The following is a 6995-nucleotide window of genomic DNA, read 5'->3' as shown; positions in this document are numbered from 1 at the left end:
TGAATCAAATTGCTATGGTTTCATATTGAACTATATTTTATGAATCTAAACAGAAAAAGTATAGGTTTATAGTCAGAAAAATAAGTTACAAGTAGTTTTTGTAAAGGTAGTCATTTCAGTCGAAAGAACGACGTCTAGATGACCATTTTTGGAAAACATACTTCCACTTTGAGTTTAACCATAATTTTGGGATATAGTTTCATGTTCATAATAAAAATCATTTTCTCAGAATAACAACTTTTAAATCAAAGTTTATCATAGTTTTTAATTAACTAACCCAAAACAGCCAGCGGTGTTACTACGACGGCGTAAATCCGGTTTTACGGTGTTTTTCGTGTTTCCAGGTTTTAAATCATTAAGTTAGCATATCATATAGATATAGAACATGTGTTTAGTTGATTTTAAAAGTCAAGTTAGAAGGATTAACTTTTGTTTGCGAACAAGTTTAGAATTAACTAAACTATGTTCTAGTGATTACAAGTTTAAACCTTCGAATAAGATAGCTTTATATGTATGAATCGAATGATGTTATGAACATCATTACTACCTTAAGTTCCTTGGATAAACCTACTGGAAAAGAGAAAAATGGATCTAGCTTCAACGGATCCTTGGATGGCTCGAAGTTCTTGAAGCAGAATCATGACACGAAAACAAGTTCAAGTAAGATCATCACTTGAAATAAGATTGTTATAGTTATAGAAATTGAACCAAAGTTTGAATATGATTATTACCTTGTATTAGAATGATAACCTACTGTAAGAAAAAAAGATTTCTTGAGGTTGGATGATCACCTTACAAGATTGGAAGTGAGCTAGCAAACTTGAAAGTATTCTTGATTTTATGTAACTAGAACTTGTAGAATTTATGAAGAACACTTAGAACTTGAAGATAGAACTTGAGAGAGATCAATTAGATGAAGAAAATTGAAGAATGAAAGTGTTTGTAGGTGTTTTTGATCGTTGGTGTATGGATTAGATATAAAGGATATGTAATTTTGTTTTCATGTAAATAAGTCATGAATGATTACTCATATTTTTGTAATTTTATGAGATATTTCATGCTAGTTGCCAAATGATGGTTCCCACATGTGTTAGGTGACTCACATGGGCTGCTAAGAGCTGATCATTGGAGTGTATATACCAATAGTACATACATATAAAAGCTGTGTATTGTACGAGTACGAATACGGGTGCATACGAGTAGAATTGTTGATGAAACTGAACGAGGATGTAATTGTAAGCATTTTTGTTAAGTAGAAGTATTTTGATAAGTGTATTGAAGTCTTTCAAAAGTGTATAAATACATATTAAAACACTACATGTATATACATTTTAACTGAGTCGTTAAGTCATCGTTAGTCGTTACATGTAAGTGTTGTTTTGAAACCTTTAGGTTAACGATCTTGTTAAATGTTGTTAACCCAATATTTATAATATCAAATGAGATTTTAAATTATTATATTATCATGATATTATCATGTATGAATATCTCTTAATATGATATATATACATTAAATGTCTTTACAACGATAATCGTTACATATATGTCTCGTTTAAAAATCATTAAGTTAGTAGTCTTGTTTTTACATATGTAGTTCATTGTTAATATACTTAATGATATGTTTACTTATCATAGTATCATGTTAACTATATATATATCCATATATATGTCATCATATAGTTTTTACAAGTTTTAACGTTCGTGAATCACCAGTCAACTTGGGTGGTCAATTGTCTATATGAAACATATTTCAATTAATCAAGTCTTAACAAGTTTGATTGCTTAACATGTTGGAAACATTTAATCATGTAAATATCAATCTAAATTAATATATATAAACATGGGCTACTGTAAAGATGATTTTCAGATAGCTCTGTTCGAGTAGATAACTTTTCATTTAGGACTCGTCTTAATCAGAGTTACGGTTTAGGATTTATGGCCCTCCGATCGTCACTATGTCTTTTAACGTTGTGCTGAAAATTCTGACCTACTCGCACTTAGACCGTCGCCACGGTCAAACGAATGCGAGTTTGCTTCTGGGATTTTTACCACAACTAAAGGACTCATAGACGGAGCCATGGCCACTAGTCTTACCTTATTTCAGTAGGTATAGAGGCCGTGGTGACTGACCGAACTCAGCTTTTGTTTTAAACTCTTTTCATGAACGAAACTTACTTTACACCTTTTGTTTGATGATGAATGATGATGACCTTTAAGACCTTATTTACATACTTTTAAACCTATTCGGACGATTTACTGACTTAGTACTATTTGACCTAGTTTGAGGACTTCCCGGACCTACACACTTGCTTATTTCCCGAGTCATACTTTACCGCTACTTTATCATTGTGAGTTATAGCATTCCCTTTTTACTTTAACTTATTTTAGGAGCTGAGAATACATGCGGATTTTATGTTTTACATACTAGGCACGAGTACTTAAACTTATATATGTGTGGGTTATACAACGGCATAAACATTCCCTTTAGCTCGGTAACGTTTAATCATTGGTTTTTGAACCGTGAACGCGAATCTTAGATATGGATCCATAGGGTTTGACATCCCCACTCGGGCTAGTCGCGCTAGCAGTCAACGAGTGTTTAATACTTCGTAAACATACGCACTTTCCAAGTGTACTTTCAGGGGGTGATATATTATTAAACGTTAAGTTAGTTACCGAGTGCCCACGGTTGAGCATATACTTAAACATACTGATTTGAATTACTGTTTTGAAACGCTCTTTGTAGCACTGAAATCTCGTGGCCTACCTTACATACTGTTATACTTAAACTATAGCTCACCAACCTTTGTGTTGACGTTTTTAAGCATGTTTTTCTCAGGTACTTAAGGTTGCTTCCGCTGTTATACTAGTCTTGCTGTAGACACCCGCTGCTTTAGAGATGTCACTGCATGAATGCTTACTTTTGCATTCAAACTTTAGTACTTTTGAAACGATAATTTTTAACGACCATTGGGGTCACATACACTTATTAATTGCTTCTACTTAGTGAATCATACTTTTGATGTAAAACATTCGACGTTGGTTATGACGTCACTTTTATTATGAATGCAAATTCTTTTTGAAATCGCATATAGTACTTAACCTTGTAATGATCATGTTGTTGATGGTCCGCACATGATGATTTAGTACAGGGCATCACAACAACTCTTCAATGTTAGATGTCGAAAAAAATTCTTTTTTATAAAATAGATCAAGACTTTTTTTTTTTAACTCGCATTCAAAACGGAGCCCCCGACGCGAAGCGAGGGCTCCACAACTAGTATTATCTAAAAGAAAAACACTATTTCACTATTCATCAATAGTAACCAGGGGTATTTCCGTCATTTCACCTTTTTTTGTTTTTGTTTTTTTTTGTCTCCAATGATAAAAGAAGCAACTTTCGTAAAAGAACCAACCCTTCAATGTTACCAAAGTGTCAAAAAAAAAAATTTATAAAAAAATCAACTACCTTTTTTTTCCCTCAACGATAAAAGAGGCAACTTTCATAAAAGGAATAATCTTTCTTCTATTTGTATATAATAATAATAATAATAAGAATAATAATAATAATTTACATATTATCTAAAAGACAAAACACTATTTCACTATTGAATAGTAACCAGGGGTATTTTCTTCATTTCACTTTTTTTTGTCTCCACCGATACAAGAAGCAACTTTCGTAAAAGAACCAACACTTCAATGTTACCAAAAGATGTCGAATTTTTTTTTTTTTTTTTTAAAAAAATCAACTACCTTTTTTTTCCCCTCAACGATAAAAGAAGCAACTTTCATAAAAGGAACAATCTTTCTTCTATTTGTTTATAATAATAATAATAATAATAATAATAATAATAATTTACATATTATCTAAAAACAAAACACTATTTCACTATTCATCAATAGTAACCGGGTGTATTTCCGTCATTTCACCTTTTTTTTTGTTTTTTTTCGTCTCCAACGATAAAAGAAGCAACTTTCGTAAAAGAACCAACCCTTCAATGTTACCAAAAGATGTCGAAATTTTTTTTTTTATAAAAAAATCAACTACCTTTTTTCCTCTCAACGATAAAAGAAGCAACTTTCATAAAAGAAACAATCTTTCTTCTATTTGTTAATAATAATAATAATAATAATAATAATAATTTACATATTATCTAAAAACAAAACATTATTTCACTATTCATCAATAGTAACCGGGTGTATTTCCGTCATTTCACCTTTTTTTTGTTTTTTTTTTGTCTCCAACGATAAAAGAAGCAACTTTCGTAAAAGAACCAACCCTTCAATGTTACCAAAAGATGTCGAATTTTTTTTATATAAAAAAATCAACTACCTTTTTTTCCCCTCAACGATAAAAGAGGCAACTTTCATAAAAGGAACAACCCTTCAATGCTACCAAAAGATGTCGAAAAATATTCCTTTTTACAAAATAGATCAACTAACTTTAAAAAAAAGGAACGCTAAAATAAGCAACTTTGGCAAAAGGAACAACCCTTCTGTAACACCCTAGGCAAATCCCACATCGCCCACGAACATGAGTGATCATGGGATTATAAGGTAATACTCACGCTTAAATGACACAACGCGTTTTGGGATCACAGGTTGAGTAGAAGTGCGAGTACGTTGTGGTTAAGCGTGCTCGGGCGAGAGCACTACCAGGATGGGTGACCTCCTGGGAAAGTGCTTCTCGTGTGTGGTCGCCAAGAAAAAGCCGTGCGCCTGCGGGCAAAACGGACAATATTGTGGTCATGTTAAGCTGGGGTGTTACAGAATGGTATCAGAGCCACTCATGTGCCATTGGGGGTGGTGGGGCAAACCTCATCGAGGACGATGATGTGACGACCCGGAAATTTTCGACCAAATTTAAACTTAATCTTTATATGATTCCGACACGATAAGCAAAGTCTGTAAAGTTGAGTCTCAAAATTTTTGAACTATTTTCGTACATTCATTTGACTTCGACTATTCCCAACGATTCACGAACAGATACATGTAACTTGATGTGCATATATATATATATATATATATATATATATATATATATATATATATATATATATATATATCAAAAACATTAACAAAGTATTACGTGTATGATATCGTACATTAAAATTATTGGTTTCCATATCTATTTGATATATTGAGATATCAAAGTTAAAGGATAATGTTAAACGTTTGAATTAAAAGATATTTATCAAGTCCCTTAAGGATTGTGATATTATTATAAGTCTTTGATGTAAGGTCCACGTTGATGTGAGAAGTCTTTCCTTTTTAAAAATATTCGAGAGGAATGGTGAAGTGATCTTCTAGTGAGAACAAAGTGTCAAAGGTACGAAAACGTTTTTTTTCAATCTAAAAGAAACTTTGTTATTAAAACGCTTGTTATTTTATAACGTAATTTGAATATATAAAGTTAGAAAAACAAATCAAAAACTAATAGTATAAATGATAAGTTTGCAAAGAGATTTCAAATACAAAACGTACAAACTTATATTACAAAACAGTAATATATTTTACCACGTTTCAAAATATATGGTTAGAAAATATTTTTATAACATTTGGAGTGATACGTCTCTTTTAAAACGTGTAAAATCTTTATAAATATCTAGGACCGCTTGTAACAAATTTTGTCTTCGCCATCATGAAAAGGATAAAGATTTTGACGTTGTCCTAAATTTTGGAAATTTTTCTAAAAACTTTTTTTGATATTATTATTGCTAATGGGACATCAAATAGAAGTCCGTGACACCTAGAGGATAAAACATAGTACTACTCATGATCTAATTATGACATAAACTAATTACATTATTGAATCAATCTCATACTATCATATCATATACAAGGATTAAAATTTCAAACATGAATCACGGGACAAATACTTTTGTTGTTGTTATTAACTCACGTGATTTTTTTTCAATTGTTAGTATCACTTTAAATTTTTTTAACGACAATATCTTTGGGAAAGAAGTCATAAATTTGTTCCTAAATTGGGTCTCAATTGTCACTTTACTACATGGTAAATGCCATGTTATTAAAGAATTCGACCCACCGAATTTATTGATTGCATATTTCCAAAAACCACATCATTATCCTATCTAATTGGTGACCTACATCCAATTATTTTACTTAAGGACGCATGATGAAAATTAATATAAAATTAATTAATTCTTTTTTTATCATAATGTGAAGTTCGGACAAATATGATTATAAATATTTCATTTCAATTCTCTTTTTGTTTTGTGATCACCTCGTACACTCACACACTTACATGTGCTCCGCATTTTTTTTTTCTCTTTCAAGATGATTGTGTTAATATATTGTAATAAGACATTAGCGAGTGATTTTCAATACTGTTTTCAAATTGGTTTTAAAGTAAAGGAAATTATGGATTATAGCTAAGGAGGTGATGGGTATTGTTCGGGGGTATGCTCGTGAGGTCAATCTAGTGTTTATCATCTCCGTCGCGTATACGTATTTTCCTCCAATATTGAATCACAATATTGATACGTTCGTGAATCCGAGGCCAACCCTATACTTGTTAAATGACGTCATATGTATTTTTACTACAAAATACATTAGGTGAGTTTCATTTCCCTTTTTACCCTTTATATTTTTAGGCTGAGAATACATGCCCAATTTTTTTTATAAATGTTTTACGAAATAGACACAAGTAATTGAAACTACATTCTATGGTTGAATTACCGAAATCGAATATACCCCTTTTTATTAAGTCTGGTAATCTAAGAATTAGGGAACAGACACCCTAATTGACGCGAACTCTAAAGATAGATCTATCGGGCCCAACAAGCCCCATTCAAAGTACCGGATGCTTTAGTACTTCGAAATTTATATCATGTCCGAAGGAGGATCCCGAAATGATGGGGATATTCTTATATGCATATTGTGAATGTCGGTTACCAGGTGTTCAATCCATATGAATAATATTTTGTCTCTATGCATGGGACGTTTATTTATGAGATGTGAAAATCTTGTGG

The sequence above is a fragment of the Rutidosis leptorrhynchoides genome, chromosome 11, assembly GCF_046630445.1.
Source record: "Rutidosis leptorrhynchoides isolate AG116_Rl617_1_P2 chromosome 11, CSIRO_AGI_Rlap_v1, whole genome shotgun sequence".
Taxonomy (NCBI): Eukaryota; Viridiplantae; Streptophyta; class Magnoliopsida; order Asterales; family Asteraceae; genus Rutidosis; species Rutidosis leptorrhynchoides.
This window is presented reverse-complemented; position numbering follows the sequence as displayed.